The sequence below is a fragment of the Triturus cristatus genome, chromosome 1_1 (assembly GCF_964204655.1).
Source record: "Triturus cristatus chromosome 1_1, aTriCri1.1, whole genome shotgun sequence".
NCBI lineage: Eukaryota > Metazoa > Chordata > Amphibia > Caudata > Salamandridae > Triturus > Triturus cristatus.
In genome coordinates this window covers 460,935,528-460,953,400 of record NC_140579.1, presented here as the reverse complement: position 1 = coordinate 460,953,400, position 17,873 = coordinate 460,935,528, and positions in this window count along the sequence as shown.

The following is a 17,873-nucleotide window of genomic DNA, read 5'->3' as shown; positions in this document are numbered from 1 at the left end:
AGAGAACCTTTGTTTTTAATTCTTTCGTCTTTTTCTCTTGCTTTTCTTTTTCTTCTTTATCTCTGTTTTCATAATATTGTGCAGTAGCCAATATCTGGGCAGAGGAAGAAACAGCCCATGAACTTTCTTAATCTTTCAATTTGTGTGACAGCTCGGGAAGCAAATTAAATACAAATTTGTCCACAAATAATCGCTGTCGACCCTCTGTAGCCATATCTTGACCACTGTGATCAATAAATGTCTCCTCGAAACGAGTAAAGAAATAAGAGACACTTTCATATTTCTTTTGTTTGCATGCCGCTAATTTATCCCAATTAACTCTCAATGCAGGCATCATCGTTTTCATTAATGTAATAATCCTACCAGGGAGTTCTGAAATCAAAGCATCAGGCTTCGCACCACCCACTTGGTCTCTATCTGCGGCAGTTATAACATCCCAATCAGCACCTAATTCCTGTGCGTGATTCTCCTTACGAATCCTAGCCCATAATGTCTGTGGGACTACATTTCCCATCAACATATCTGTTGGACTTGGCCCTTCTGGCAGGTTCACCCCTGAACTTTTTGCTTTTACTGGTGACCTGGTGGTAATGATTTTTGGTTTCTGCGCACTTTCCCTGTGTCCCAGAGTAAAGTGCGTGCGCACTCTGAGTGCATGTGGCGAGATAGGCCTGCCCTCCCATAGGAATGCATGGGGAATGTATGTGTCCCTGGTAGTTCCTGATGCGTGGGGTGTGCAGGCTCGAGTTTGGTATGTGCGGACTCGTGTGATCGAATGCTTCGCAATGATATATAATGCGTGATTATGTCATGTGCGGAAGTGCCACTTCTAGGAGTTGGCATATTTGTGTAAAGTGTGTCTGGCGTGTGATTGGCTGGAGCTGGCTGGTGAGCCTGGCTCCAGGAGTCTGGTTGGGTCTGCCCCAGTGGTGAGTGTGAGATTAGCATGCTGATGGCTGGGGAGGAGTGCACCTTGGACCTGAATAGGGCAGGGCTTTCCCCACACAATGCTGGCTCCGCCCCCTGTGGTGCGACTGATGACCCTAGAACTGCCAGTGAATAGAGTGAGGGGCTGAGCACATCCAGGGTGCTCCCCAACCAGCTGCGACTGGTTTTCCCCCTCACCCTGAACCCAGAACAAAGGGGAAAGGTGTATAAAAATGGGGCTGCGTCCCCACAGAGTTGTTCTCTTCCAGGATCCTGAGGGGGGCTGCTGCTGCCGGAGGCCAGGAGGAAACGCCACTTTGGACTGCCTTCCTGTCTGGAGGGCGCAGTGAGCTGGCCCCTGGCCCAGCCTTGCCCCCTGCCCACCTTCCTAAGAACTTTGCTGGACTTGGTGGTTATTCTCCCCCAAAGTGCTGGGAGCACTTCATTTGTGTCCCTAAGCGCCTGGAAGCGCTTTTATTTGCCTTTAGCGCTCAGGAGCGCTTTATTTCTGAAAGCCGGTGACCACCCGGTGTTTGCCCCGTCTTCGCTGATCTTAAAGTCCCCTGGCAGGTGCCCACCCTGCCAGGGACATTGCCGTGGTCGTTGGCGTGTGCCCACCCCGCTTATTTGTCTTAATTTCACGGCGGGTGCCCACCCCGCCGTATATTGCATTTCGAGGGAGCCTACCCCTCTTATCACCGAGCATTAGAAACTCCTCGCCCTCCGGCTCCCGACCAGGAAGTCAGGCAAGCTGGGGGCGGGCCTCCGGGACAACCGGAATCGGAACTCGGAGGGCGGGAGCCTACCCCACCTCCTTCCAGAGACTCGCGCTGGATTGTAAGCCCCGGAGCAGGCAGGAGCCTACCCTGCGCCCCGGGGCCCTGAAGAGAAGTACTGCGCCCCACCCAGGTGGGAGCCCACCCCGCACTGGGACACACCGCCCTCATGCACGGAGCCCGTAGGCTCCACATTCAAACTCCGTGGACGGCCCCGCAGCAAGAGGAAGCGGAGCCCGAGGTTTGACGGGAGCCTACCATCGGAGGAGAGGGCCTCAGGTGCAGCCGCCGTCACCACGAGACCAAAGAGGAGCCGGTGAGTGGGGTGCAAGCTTCGGTGGTTGGGGGGTGTGTAGGGCCGCCGTGATGGTGGCCGCCCCCTGTCCAAGCTACCTCCCAGCTGCCCCATCTGACAGTGGGCAGCTGCAACGTGTTGAAGGCAGCAGTAATCCAGAGCCCAGTGAGGCTCCAACCACGAGGGCATCTCTCTGGTGCCACGAGCGGCCCCGGAAGGCAGCGGGCCGCTCCGTGAGCGGGCATATTTGTTAAAGAGCCCCCGAGGCTCCAATGTGGGGCACATCCCTTTAGAGCGCTGGTGCGCTCCAACAACGTGGGGCATTTTGTTTGGCAGAGCCCAGGGAGGCTCCAGAGGCACGTCGGTGCCCTAGCTCAGTTTCTCCAGTTACCCAGCACTTAGTGGGCAACTGCCACGTGTAGGTTGTGCTTTGTGCTCCTGGCTTGCGCAGCCTGCGCAGTCGCGCCCTGACATTGCTGGATATTGTGCATTTCTGCACCCCTGAGAGGCCATTTGGCCTAGGGACAGTTTCCCTGTGTTGTGCCCTCCCCTAGGGTACCTGGTGCAGTTTGGCGCCATTGTGTTTTCCTGCACCTCTGAATGTGTTTAATGCGTCATGTGTAATGTGCTTATGCCCCTACAGGTATTGTGATACTTAGGTGGTTGTTTTCTCCCTAGTACAGGTGGTACTAGTGAGGTCCTGATTCCCTGCGTAATATTTTCCTAAGGTGGTTAGGGTTGCGTAGGTGGTACTTACCTGATACCAGTAGTTACTGGTTGTGTGCTACATTTGCTATTTTGTACTACAGTATTATTCCTACGTTCTAAGTGCTATATCTACAAAGTGCTAATTCCTGACAGTGGTCCATGTGGCCCTGTCCCCTGTACATATAATCCCTTGTAAATTCTGCCTGTGCCTGTTGGCACATTGTAGAGTGTGTGTTTTTATCTAATGTGTTTTGGTATAATACAAAGGCTATTTTTATATAATACCTTGTGTGGAGTTTCCTTTGTGGTGGGCCTTGGGTGTTGTTGCTGGGTGCGCGCGCAAACGCTTTACACATTGCCTCAGAGATAAGCCTGACTGCTCGTGCCAAGCTACCAAGGGGGTGAGCAGGGGTTATCTTTGGCGTCTAACTTCCTTGCCCTGACTAGAGTGGTGGTTTCTGCCTGACTTTGGCGCAAGCCTTAGCCAACCAGAAATCCCATTTCTAACAATATCGATATCAGCTAGGTTCATGATGCAAGCGTCAACTGTCTGTGATAATTCTTTATAATAACCCGCAGGGTTTTTACGAGGATCCGGTAGAGTCTGTTTAAGGGCCAAAACTTCAGATCTCTTCCAGGGGACATGTACCCATATACGTTGAAAATGAGCGGGAATAGCTGGATTAGAACCTACTGCTGCAACCTCTTCCTTCCATACTGGAGGAACCTCTCTCATGGGATAATTTTTCAGTGTCAGTCTAACCGACGGATCGGAATCAAGGAAAGTCTGAGAGGATAATAAGTTTCTAAAGGAAATAAGTGTCCTTACAGCGTTTTCAACTTTGGAACCCACAATAAGTCCTTTATCAAAGTTAGCCTGAACATCTAGCAGGCCCTGTGGAACCGAATTCAAATTCACATCCTCCCATTTGTTTTAATGAGAGTATCACACATTACATCGAAAACATATCTTTGCGTGGGTGCATTCCATTGTGAGAAGGTAGGCATAATATCGAGCACACTATATTGGGGACCCTTTTTGACCCATTTTCGTGCGAGAGATTCCAACCTTTCTCGTTCTTCAGAATCTGGGAACTGACTACGAGATTGTCTTCGAGCAAAAGCCAGAGACACATTTAAAGCTTCAAAGAAAGGAGATAGAATACCAGTGACAGTGTCCGTGAGTCGCTTACGCATAGACGGAGAATTGGACATAAGAATAGGAGACAAAGTATTAGGCGAACTAACAGAAGGAGAACCGATAATTGCAGGAGGTGCAGAAGGCGAAGGAGATCGAAAATCAGGAGATGAGGGCAAAGAAGTCGAAGTTAATGGTAAAACTGGCAGAGGCGGTAATACTGGAGGAGGCAAATGCGGAAGAGCCGGAACAGGCGGAGGTACCGCTGGCTCCTGAACAGGCTGTATCAACTGGGGTGCATTGGCACCTTGTGCATAGGGCGGAGGCAATCTCAATAAGTGAGACATTAGGTGATCTTCTTCTATATCTTTCTTGTTTTCAGAAGGGGAAACAGGCAACACCGGATAGCATCTATCTATCGCCATACGATGCTGTCTCTCTGAGATTTCCGTCGGATTATCAATTTCATCGTCTTTAAATCGTTGGGCAGCCTGTATAATTGTCATACCCTGTGCTTTCCTATCTCGTTTTGTTTGCTTAATTTCTTTCTGTTTGGCTTCCTTACGCAAAAGGCTGAAAGAGTCAAAAATTGCCGGCCGGGCTTTTCTTTTGAATAAGACTGCTTCTAAATTATCTAACATATCAGGCTCAAAGCTACCATTTTCTGCCCATTTTAGAACACCATCTTACTTCGTGTATCTGGTCCATGCCTCGTTAAAGGCAATGGGGCCAATACCATGTTTTGAATAGAGCTCATATGTGGGAGTTCCAACCGAAGGAATCGGACAAGAGTCCTCAAGCCGGGAATCCCTATTACAACCAAAGCAACAAAATTTTCCAAACTTAGTCAGACCAGGCATCTCGTGATTTCACCGGACTGTTCACAAACTTCAAGGGGGTAAAACTCAGTTTATGCAGCACAAATGCACTTACCCCTCGGCTTCGGCTATTGCAATATTCGAATCTAAGAACCAAAGGATCAAAGGTACTAAGAAACAAAATTGTGGGATCGACCCACCAAATACTTAACTAAGGACATCTTCTCACGCCAACAGAGGCCCGTCTATCGTCTCGCCTTACCATACATCACCAGAGGAAGGGCCAAGGCAGGGCGGCAGTCAGGGCAGCAGTCGTCAGTAGCCGTCACGAAGGAGTAACAACGCTGAAAAAGACCTTCGGACCACTTTTGACATACAGGGGTTGCTTGACGTGGCTCGCGAATCCTCCGGAATTTTCTTGCGGGGTTCCTCACGACCTTCAGGCAGAACCGGTACCACTGAAACCGCCCCACGTGGGGTGCCAGTTTAAGAACCAGAACCTTTTGGGCCTGGCGGCGCAGGGTAAGCCTTAATCTCCGGGGTTCTCCTGCTCAGCTACACAGAGACACGGGACACTCTGTTAGGCGTTAGAAGATTGGATTTATTGGCTGCAGCTAGTACAGTTATCCCAGAAGTACACAAGGTAGCTTCTCAGGAGACTGCCACTTCACTCCGTGGCGCACAATCTTATATACCACATATGTGAAATATACATTAACCAAATACACACCCAGAACATATAAGAAAGAGCCAATAAGAAAAGTTGGAAAACAGGACAGAACCAATAGGAAAGGTTTGAAAACAAAGTATCAGATAACTCAAAGAAACCTCTCCTCCAACTGTATTTTTCACCCCTCCCTCGAACTAATTAATTAACAGATCTGCAACTAACTTGCAGGTGGCGAGATACGTTTGTGTGTGTTGGAGGACAGTTGTGAAACGAGAGAATGCTAGCAGAGGACAGTGAAGGCCAGACGATAAGATAAAGTCAGAAGAGAATAGTGTGAACCAACAGATAGTTGAGACGGGGATTAGAAAAACCAGACAGGGATTAGTGTACTCGGCCAGTCCTAACACCAGCTTTGCAAAATAGAGGCAGAAGGCTTATTTCGACACGAAGTTGCAGAGAAAACAGAATAGACTTTGTTCGCCGTGCTGCCTGAGTGAGGGCAACACAAAATGGTGGCGGAGCACAAAATGGCGGGTCGATTCGATCACGATCGAAAATCGAATTTTCTCATTTCCAATTTAATACATTTCAAACGATGAAAATCTAACGATGATTTTGTAATACATAAGTGAAATAATGTACCGCTTTACAAAAAATGTGTTTTCTCCAAATAAGCTAATATTGCAGGGAAATGTGTATCAAATCAGTAGCATCCGTTGTTCTTTTAGAAACATTAAACCAGGTCCCACTGTGGGGGCTTGAATTGAAAACATTGGCTTTCCAAACCTTCTTTTAACCTGACCTCCTTAATGAAATGTTATCAAATTTACCAGACATACAGAGTCAATGTGAGTGAATTGTTTGTGAGACGTGCTCACTTCTTGGCATTATAAGCAGACAGAGCCAAGGAAATATTTTCAATGAATGAAGCAATTTCTATGAATGCAATGTTTTACTCTTAATAAAAGATTGTTTCACGGTGGTCTACATGGCAGACAGGCAATCAGGCAACACTGTCACATTTTCTGCCACATTTTATTCAACCAAATACGCATTTTTCAGAAATTCAAATTTAATGCAGAACCATACTTAAAGAAGAAAGTCTTTGACTGCCCTCCACTGGCCCTTCATCCTCTCTCCCCCATCTGGGTGTTTATATATTCTACTTCAATAAAGGGGTGGAAAGGGACGGGGGTGCTGAAAAAGATGCAATCCTTTTTCACAATGCTGAGCACAGAATTCATGAAATTCAAATGAGCAGGTGATGTGCCTAACATTATTCTCAGCAGAACATCCTCAACAGCATTCCCGGAATAGTAAGGAGAGCAAGGCTTTCCCTTTTAGCATTCTGAATGCATAGCTACAAGAAGACCCAAGCTGGCTCATTTTCCCAGCCACCAACAATGCAGGCATTCTTATGGGTAAAATAACCTGCAATACACCTGATTTTTCCGATGGCAAATGCACGCAACAATGTCTAAATTTAATTTGAGTAATAATGTGTCTGTGGCAGAAACTCGTTTATGGCATGTTTTTATGTTAAAATGCAATATTAGATTTTTTAAATTCTGAGGGGGGGGGGAGTGGGATAAGCCTTGCTGAAAATAGATTTGCAATGTCCGTGTTCATCAGACTCATCTGCCCGAAATTAATTTCTAGAAGACAAGTCACTCTTTGAGAACGGTTCCACTTTAATTTATTCCAATGTTCATTTCGGAGAGCTAGACGAAAAATCACTTCCTGAGCAGAAGAGGAAGATTTGGATCTGAACAGATCACTTGCTCGTGTTGACGATTCAGTTGGGGGGATGGCCCAGTTTAATGTATGCAATAAAAACCGTTCATTGTTACTGAATGGTGCACGTCAAATCTTTCCAAAAACGGCAAAATCCTGGCGTATAACCTTCTAAAGGGTGTGCATAAGAGTTACTATATGATTGTTTTCTGTTTGAATCTTAGGTAGAATCTGTCAGACACTAGGTGCTCCTACCACCTTGTTAAAAGACAATCTTGTTCATTTACAGCACAGTTCACTGTGAAACTCAATAGCTGTAGCACTAGCAGCAGGTTATTTCCCTAAAAAATGCGTAATAGGTTCAAGCAGTACCAAACAACAGGAAGTCTAGAACACAACAAACACAAAAGCATTGCAAAACTAATTTAGAAAAATCAGTATACATTTAACAAATAAAATGAATTAAGGGAACACAGGGTAAATGTTTTGATGGAAATGTAAAAAGTACCCATGGGAACAACTGATGTATAAAAGTTACTTTTGGTCTATGTGCATTACCCAAAAACAGACACAGAGCTGGCTTTAGCACTGGTGGCGCCCTGTGCAACAATGTCTGTTGGCGCCCCCAATGGCCACCTCTGCCACGGATTCCCTCACTAGCACCCTTTAACAGTGCCTCTCAAGTCTCCATAACCACTGTGTCTCGGATTCCTTTAGTTTTCTAGCACTGCTCATACCAGCATAGGGTGTCTGAACACTTTACACCACACACACATTGCACAGAGACAATCAATCAAGCATGTGTAAATCAGTGTATAGGAAATGTTCCATCAGAAAGGACTACAAGGTGTAGTGTAGGAGTGACATGTCGTCGATACTGGTAGGCAATATAGTTTGCGTCCTTATTCTGGAAAGAGAAAAAGCAACAATATCACAACTGGTATAAATACGAGAGACGGTTTAGAGAATGCATGTCAAAGAACATTGCAGAACAGAAAAAGGAAGACTCTTAATCAGCGATTTTTTGGGAAGTGCACAAGGCATCATATATTAAAACACAATCAAGTACATGTGTATCAGCACTGTAGGGAAGAAAATGCATACAAATAACCCGACATTGAACTTGATGCTAGAATGTGCAAGTGACAAAGCAAGTGGCGACGCAAGTGACAATGTTTATACAGCGAAAAAAGGTGCAATGTGGGATAATATATACAGTGAATGATGGTTCGGACATTGCTTTCAACAAATTTTGCAATTAGTTGGTGGAACCATATTGAAAAATGCGCTGTCATGTTGCGCTGAATGGTCAATGGCGTTTTGATCCTTTAGATTGTGGTAAATAATTTAATTACCGGGACTTAATTTGATGCGGAAAATCTATAATAATAGCTCAGTAAAATAAGAGGCAGAATCCGTGGTATTAGAGGTTCGGAACGGGCTTTATTCCAAGATCAATTCGAATTGAGGAGCTCCATATTCCATCACCACGAAGGTTCAGGAAGTGAAGACCCTACTTTATTGACAAGTAATCATTTTTATACAATATGCATTACAGTGAAACAGATGGCGGAGGCGTAACAATTGATAGCAAAGATAAAACATACATGCGTAGCTAGAGTGGGTGTAACTGGGTGTAACTAAAGAACGTCATCAGGTATGATGTCATAATAGGGTGGTTCCATGAAAGAATTTCGCAATGTCAGCAGAAATACTTGGCAGAGATGCGCGCGCAGCAGCATGACGTGTGATTGACGTGTAACTAGGGGATGAAGGGGACTTGACATTTAGCTCTACATGTGGAGACAGAAGTCTGGGGTTATGTCAACCTAATCCCAAATCATATCTAATATCCTATGTTTAAAGAACTGTGTTATCCAGAAAGAGAGGTCTCTTAGAGTAGAATCTTATTCTATACTGACTATACTGACTGTTAGTGCGTGTACAAGCGTCTAAGTGTCTACACTAGATGCGAGGGCAGAAATCTTCCATAGTAACAGGGCTATGAATTACTTGCATAAAGACAGAGAGGCCGGGCCCTTTGCTCGGTAGCTGGGAGAATGTTTACTTAAACTACTAGACAGGAATGTATTGGATAGGGAGCGGAGCAAAGCAGATAATCTTGAAGGTGAAATACAGTTTTTGGCAGGCAACAGGCTGGAGTCAGGCACCGTTAGCCGCGCAGGGAGTAGGACAAAGTTCATGGGTACAGATGCGAGCTCAGACTGGAGCTTTCAGAGGCAGAAGGCAGAAAAGACTTGATGGCAGAATCAGGGCCTACTCGTCTGAACTGTAAAATGGGATAAGTGAACCATATAAAGCCGGTGGCCTTTCATACTTAGGAATAGAATATCCGGCCCATTCATGGCGGATCTGAAAGAGGACATGTTGACGGTGGACGCACATGTGTTTGCGTCTTCATAACTGGAACTGGAGGGAACATACATGTACTTATGGTTTATACATGAAACCGTTGGGGTCCAAGATAGGGGACATAACTGACCATAAAAATCCATATTTCCACATTCCCTCCTTGTCCCCTACTTGTCCTTAACAGATATCAATCTTCATCAATCCGTTGATCTGTTCATATAGCATCATTTGTTCTTCTTTCTTCTTCCGGAGTCTTGAATGAAAACTTGGATGTGGGATACACGAGGTGGCACACAGACCACAAATCGCTGGTCCACATTGTAGGCATAAGCAGCAACTGAATAGTATGAGGAAGCCAATACCTAGGAAGGATAGGACCCTCCATCCAAAGGTAGATAATACACTCCAAAACCAACTGGACCAAGTCCAGGTGCCTGGATTTTGGTGTATCTGGCTTACAATCTTATGAAGGCGAGTTATGGCTTTATATACAGATGGCGAATTTTCTGGTATGAAAATGCAACAGCTTGATCCGATGACTCTACAAGCTCCGCCCCTATCGGCCAGGATGACGTCAAGGACAAGACGATTTTGAAGCACAACAATCCGCATAGCAGACTGCTCTTCTGTTAAATTGCCTAAGGCGGAAATAGTTTCGTTCACTACTGCTTCAAGGGTTCTGGTTAATCTACGTATCAGCTTACTATTGGTAACTGTACCTATATAGGGAAAGAGACCTTTATTGAAATCTGTGTATTTTTCCCATGCTGTCTCAGTGTAATCGACTATTGGGAGATCTCTCCGTTCTCTATTGTGTACTAAATGAGTATTTCTATGATAATCAGGAGGAGCTAGGAAAACAGGTGGCAAAAGGAATCCAATGTAGCAGGTACCATCCCAATCTAGAGACAAACGTATATATGCAGTCTGACCACATACAAAGTAGGAATGGCGAGAAGCTCTAAATGTAGACTTGCCTTGATCACTGAATTCTATTACAGTGGTGCATTTACTGTGGCCCATGTGTATAGAGCCATTCTTTCTTATACATAATTCACCTTTAACTGGAAATACTGACATAGCGGGCAAAATTGGTGCAGGTTCGGATTCGACATTCAGGATCATGAGATTGAGCGTGAAATTACCTAATCCATATACTTCATTTTCTAGATCAGTTCCTGTTCTTTTGGGAAGTCCCTCCTTGTTAGGGTAGCAGACTTTAAGTAAAACTAAGTTCAGGTTTCCCCATACCCAGTTGTCTTGATAAACTGCGGATTTCGAATCTTGGGAATTAATTAGACTAAACCATGCTCCACAGGAGCCATTGTGTGTGAACGGGTATGGGAAGAGAGGCAGAATTCCTTTATAGTTCTGATAGGGAGGGAGTCGGCCACATATCCAACAATTTGTAGCATTGCTAACCTGATGGGAATGATGTAACATACTAATAAAAGTGTTATTGCGCAGCGCAAATCTATAGGACAACTCATGCGGGGGTAATTCGCTAAAAGAATGTTCAGCAGTAACATTGTAAACATGTTTAGAAATAGGATAATATATGTGCAACAATATACTTGCAGTAATTATTAAAAGACTTAAGAAAAACAAAATTAATAACGTCACTGTGCAATGACTACGCAGTGATTTACAGTACGCATGTTGTTTCAACTTCATCCTTCTGTTTCTTTCTCTATACAGGTCTAAGGGATACATGTCAGAGACAAATTCGACCGATTCACCTTGGAGAGGACTTAAACAATCAAATTGCCTGACTTGTTAGACCGAAGTTTTAGTTTATATTGTTCATTGTTATTCAGTTCAACCAAAGGAAGTTTTGAGTCAATCGGTGAAGACACGCGGGGTGTGTCATTTACGTCGGACGGTAGTCCATGAAATTTCTTGATATGACTCGAATGTATCCAGCCTTTTCGACCTTCGATCTTCACGGCTGTCCTCGTCGTTAGCAGTACGAGTTGAGGCGATTTCCACATAGGGTCCAGCTGAGACTTCCGGTCAAAGTTCCTCACTAATACCAAGTCCCCTGGAATTACGTCATGGGGTTTCACCTCGGTGTTGTCGGGAAAGGCTGCAGCTACCTGTGAACGACAAGATTGTAGTGCAGACATCAAGGAAGCCAAGTAATCTGTCAGCATGTTACAGTCAATATCAGTTATTTTTCGTGGTATAGGCGTCCCCCACATATTTGGTGGTCTACCGAAGATCACTTCATAAGGGGATAGCCCTGTTCGAGAGTGCGCTACCATTCTCATGTAAAAGAGTGCAACTGGTAAGGCTACTACCCAGTCGACACCTTTCTCTCTACATATTTTGGACAATCTAATTTTCAGAGTTTGATTATGTCGTTCCACGAGACCTGCTGCCTCGGGGTGTCGGACACAGTGAAATCTCCACTGATAGCCTAACAAAAGTGAAACATGTTTCATTAGTTCGGAGGAGAACGGCTGGCCGTTATCTGAGTAGACAACACGTGGTAAACCGTATCGTGGGAAGAATTCTCGAACCAACTGTTTGGCAGTAGTCGGGGCAGTGTAATCTGAAACCGGGTATGCCTCTGTCCAACGGGAAAGAGCACAGACAACTACGAGAACATATTTGAATCCTCGACATCGTTCCATCTGGATATAATCCATCTGGAGGACTTCAAAAGAGTGATCAGGAGGCTGAAATCCACCCTGTTCTACGGGAATGCTTTTACCTGGGTTAAACTGACAACAGATCATACAGGTACGGACTTTTTGTTTAGCTGCTGCTCGTAAATGTTTGTTGAACCAAATGTGTTGAATGCTGTCTAGCATAGCTTTTTCTCCTAGGTGCGCTGGACTATGTACAGTGTTAATGATAACTTGGACCATTGAATCAGGAAGGAACCACACAGATTTTTCCTTCGTCATCCATCCTTGATCCGTTTGGGTCCCTCCTAATTCAGTCCATTTCTTTATTTCATCTGGTGTAGCATGTGTCTGTATGTCAATTACGTCAAGAGCGGGATCCTTAACCGTCATGCAATGTGTTGGTGTCGGAACTATTGTCTTTGTCATGTCAGACGTGTGGGTTTGAGCAGTCTGTTTAGCTGTTCTGTCAGCTAAATCATTGCCTTGGGAAATGATATCAGTAACTTTCGTATGAGCTTTACATTTCATAATTGATATTGCAGTTGGTAGATGTATTGCATCTAATAAGGCATGAATAAGGGGTCCGTGCTGAATGTGGGTACCGTGAGAAGTTAAATAACCTCTCTCTCGCCACAGCACGCCGAAGTCATGTACAACTCCGAATGCATAACGTGAATCAGTATATATGTTGACTTTTTTATTCGTAGCTTGAATACAGGCTTGTGTCAGAGCGACGAGCTCTGCTACTTGAGCGGACAAGGTATTTATGCGATTTGTTTCAATAACTTCAGTATCTGTTGTGACTGCATACGCGGCCACTAACTCTCCTGTACTTGTTCTCATACATGACCCATCTACATACAACGTCAGGTCTGGATCTGACAATGGGACGTCTGTCAAGTCTTGTCTAGGTTTCGTCGTGATAGTGATAACTTCAATACAATCATGTGCAAGTGGGTCTGTTCCGTTTACTGGTAACAGTGTGGCAGGATTCAATGTACTACAACGTCTGATTTCTATATGTGGCTGAAACAATGTTAATTCGTAACCAGTGAGTCGTGCTATAGTCAAGTGTTGTGTCTGTGTGCGGTTCAAGAGAACCTCTACTGCATGTGGTACTTGTACTGTCAATTGGTGTCCTAACACTATGGCATCGCTTTGTCTAATTGCTAAAGCTGTTGCTGCCACTGATTTCAGGCACGCAGGCAAAGCCTGAGCTATGGGATCTAATGTACTAGAAAAATAAGCACACGGTTTGTGTGATCCTGCTTGTTCCTGAGTGAGTACTGACAAAGCTGTACCTTCGCGTTCTGTAACGAAGAGTGTAAAATGTTTATAGTAACATGGTGTTGCTAAAACGGGTGCTTGACATAAAGCTTTCTTTAGGCTTTCAAAAGCTTGTGTATGTTCCTGAGTCCAAGGGAGGACAGTCGATGTGGCTGCCTCCTGTGTTGTCAACTGAATGAGTGGTTTTGCTAGAAATGCATACTGAGGGATCCACTGCCTACAATATGAAGTGAGGCCTATAAAAGCCCGTACCTCCTTTTGTGTCTTGGGTATTGGCATGTTAGCAATTAACTGGATGCGATCTGGTGTAAGCTGCCTTCCCTCCTTGGACAGCGAGTGACCAAGGTAAACAACTCGCTGGATACAGAATTGCAGCTTAGAAGGGGACACCTTATGCCCCTTTTCGGCCAGATATTGTAAAACCGTCAGTGAGGCTCTTTCACATTCAGGTTCGCTTCTAGCGGTGATCAGCAGATCATCGACATATTGAAGCAAGGCAGTGTTGACTGGCATGTGTATACTGTCAAGTTCTCGTTTCAGTGCTTGGCTATAGATGCTGGGGCTTTCTGTGAATCCTTGGGGTGCGCGTGTGAATTTAAAGCTTCGTCCATTTAAACTAAATCCGAACAAGTATTGGCTTTCCGGAACTATTGGGACGCTGAAAAAGGCATTCTTGAGATCAATTACAGTAAAGAATGTTGCTTCGGAATCAATAGCTGTCAGTAATGAAGAAATGTCTGGAACTACGGGGTATTGTGGTACAATACATTTATTTAATTCGCGCAGATCAATAACCAATCGGTATACTGGCGGGGCCTTTGGATCAGTTCGTTTAAGAATCGGAATTATCGGTGAATTACATACATTGGAGTCTGTTTCCACAACCACTCCTTGGGTAATAAGTTCGTCAATGATTTGCAGTAAAGCCACTACAGCATCTGGTGGTAACTTGTATTGTCGCAGTCGTGGTAGTACCACTCCTGCCTTTAGTGTGACTCGATATGGTGTAATGTTCATGCAACCAACATCTGTAGGGCCTTGTGCCCATAAATGTGTGGGTAAAGTCTGCAGTCGGTGATCCATGTCTCGGGACACATAGTGCCCTTTGAAATCACGTAAAAACAATCTTACTCCTTCCGGAGAACAACATATTATAGCTCCTAGAGCTTTCAAAGTTTTTATACCTAACAAGTTTTCTGGGCATGATTTAGTAAGCAATAAATCTGTAGTTCGTGTCAATGGACCAATCGTAAGGGGAAGAGGCTGTGATACTTCGTTAACGATAGGTTTTCCTGAAAAGCCAAGGGAAATATTCTGTGAGCCTGAGAGGGGTGCCCCTGGAACTTCACTATGTTTTATTGTTGTTTGCCTGAGAGGGCTTGCCCCTGTATCAAGTAAAAATTTTCTATCTTGGCCTAATAGTTCGCTGTGTACATAAGGTCCTTCTTGATCTACAGGGACCTCAATAAGGGGTAAGCCAACTTCCCTCTCTAGGCTGTTTCATGAGTATCGTTGATAATCAGGATAGTCATACTGTGCGGTCTGGTACATCTGTCGTGTCGTTGTTTGTGTGGCAGCAATAGGCTGCGATGGTGGAGCCGGCAGAGACTGTTGCGGAGCTGGCATGGACTGTGCATGCTGCGGGGCTCCTTGTTGGTTCTGATCCTGTCTAGGTGGCCGTGGTCTTTCTTTTGTATTACCTATGGCGATATTATGTTTTAAAACTGGACAATCGTGTACATAATGACCTGGCTGTTTACAATAGTTGCATGTCCCTTTTACAGGACCTGCTGAAACACTGGACTGTGTCATACCCTTTTTATGACCGTCAGCTGGAACTGTCTGGGAAACTAGCATTTTCATTTTCGTGTCTTTCATGCGTCTTTGTTCATGTTCTTGTTCCTCTCTAATTCTATTGTGATGGTACTGTAGCATTTGTAACATTTGTGACGGAGTGTTACCTTGCCAGGTACTCTCGAATTTCAATACTCTATTCTTAACTTGGGGCAAAGAATTTTCAACTAACTTTGTCACAAACAGATGTGGATACGACTCGCTACTTGCTTTTATTCCACTATTTATACCAAAACATTTTTCGAATCGGGCATAGAAATCACTAGTGTCCTCATCTGGTTTTTGTTTACAGGCTGAGATTGCACCCCAGTCTTCCTTTTTCGTAGTTAATAAACGTGGCAGTACCTGTACTAGTAAACCTGGTAGTGTTTTGGTCTTCTCCCCAAGCCCTGCACCTGGACCTCGAGCTTTTTCTTCGTTTTCTAATGCTGTCCAATCTATCTTTTGGTCTCCCACCTCCCAATCCTTTTCCTTGAGTTTTTCATAAATGCCCGCAGGCATTAATACCTTCAATATTGTCATAATGTCGGGATAGGTATACTCTCCCATGAGCAACATGTCTTTAATTTCTCGGTGGAAACCCGCTGGGTCTTTGTCATGACTGGGTACCACCTTCTTCATTTCCAATAGTTCTATTTTAGATATGGGTGTGTATACAAACACACGTTTAAACTGATTGTCCTCACCTTTTATCGGGTGTACTTCGCGTAAGGGATTCTGTCTATCCATATAGTACGTCGTTTTTTCCTTGATGGGCAGTGAAACATGTTCGGGACATACAAAAAGAATGTACTGCTTTCTGGATTCTAGTATTTCTCTAATTAGCTCAGTACCTGAACCTCTCCATTTATTCGTGAGTAATTTAGTCAATATATCAGGTAAGGGACCAGGGTCGGAGTGTTGGCTTTTATATAATATAAGGAGTTGTTGAATCATATAGATACCAGCTAAACGCTGTTCATCTGGGGCGAGGTTCAAAAACGTGTGTGCTAATGTATCATCACTATATTTTCCGGGACTATCAACCCAATGAACGGCTGACCTGGCTAATTCTTGTTCGTCCATAGAATCGAGTATATGATAACCCCTTCGTTCTCGGAGTAGGTTGTCAGCGGCTTGGAACAAATGTTCGGGGGACCTTATATTTATTATAGGAGTTTGGAAATTTCTGCTATTATCTGGACGTACCGGACGTATCGGATCAGTGAAGCATCTAGTATTATTGCAAGATCTTCCTCTACCTACATAGGCCATGGTTTCTAACTGTCCTGTGGGCAGTTCTAATTCTTCCTCGTCTTCGGTTTGTTCAGGTTCGTCTACTGCTAATCTTTCTTCGTGTATTCGTTCTATTTCTTTGCGGATCTTTCGGCACATAGCTACTATACATGATCGTTTATCATGTCTCCCCTCTGATATATTCTGACTCCATGTGGTAAGATTTTGCATTTCTTTCGGATTTACCCCTGGTTGGTCTTGATTTCTGATCACACAATTTATGAGGAAACGTAACAGTTCCCCCTGTATTTCCACTTTTTGGTACTCCATGGCTCTGTTAATACTCTCAGAATCTCGCCCTGACTGGACAAAGTGATATATATTTTCTAAGTGTGTAGTCATTCCTGGTAGCTTCCCTAAATATATAGCAGCTCGTCGGATACGTAATGATGCTAGCATCATTTCGTCCCCTTTTCCGGGCACAGGGTCATATCTACAATCTATTAGAAGTTCCTTGAGCGCGTTGGGAGTTATTAGTTTGGGCGTACGTTGGTGGGCTAATTCTTGAAAGGAAAGTTTATTTACTCTGGGTGGCGTGGAAAAAATGTTTGATGTACCTCCGGTAGCCCCACCTGGGGTGCTGGATGTGAAAGGATTCGTCGAACGTGATATAGCAACTATAGGTGTGGATACAGATGTCGAAGCAGATGTGCTTGCCTGAACTTGTGTCGGAGTTTGCTGTTGCGGAGGTACAGACGGAAGAGGGTCTTGGCGTTGAACCCCCTCTGCAGGCGGTCTATGTGGCGCAGCATTAGCATACTCGGGAGCTGCGTCGTCTAAATAGGAGGAAAGAAAAACATCTTCTGCGGTTCTGGGATGCCCTTTGGGATGTACCTTTATCGGAAACAATGGGGGTGGCAAGTCTTTTGGTATCTCCGGAGTAGCCTTAGGTAATCCTTCGGCCAGGAGAGGATACATACCATTCATAAGGGCATTTCGTTGTCTGTCTACTTGTTCTGATTTTACTCGAGTACCTTCTTCAATTAATATATTTTCTCGAACTTTATTTAAATTCTCCTTACTCTTCTCTTCCTGTCTACGTGCTTTTTCTGTACGTCTATACGATTCTTTACGCCATAATTCAATGGCGTCTTTCTGTGATTGTCTAGCTTTCTTTTTCCATAATTCTTCCTCTACTTTCACGATGCAATCTGCATCCCAGGTCCCAGCTGCGGGCCACCTCTGACTTTCTGGTAATTCCTTGGTGTAGTCTACCCATAAATCAAGAAATAATATGGCGTCTAGGCCATGTTTATGATACATAAAGTACCCTGGAGTGTCCCTAGGAGGAATGGGAACAGCTTCTTCGAGTACCCCTTTTCTAGTTTTGATCTGTCTTAATTTCGAAAAGAGCGGCATTTTGAGAACTGATCTGATCTGATACC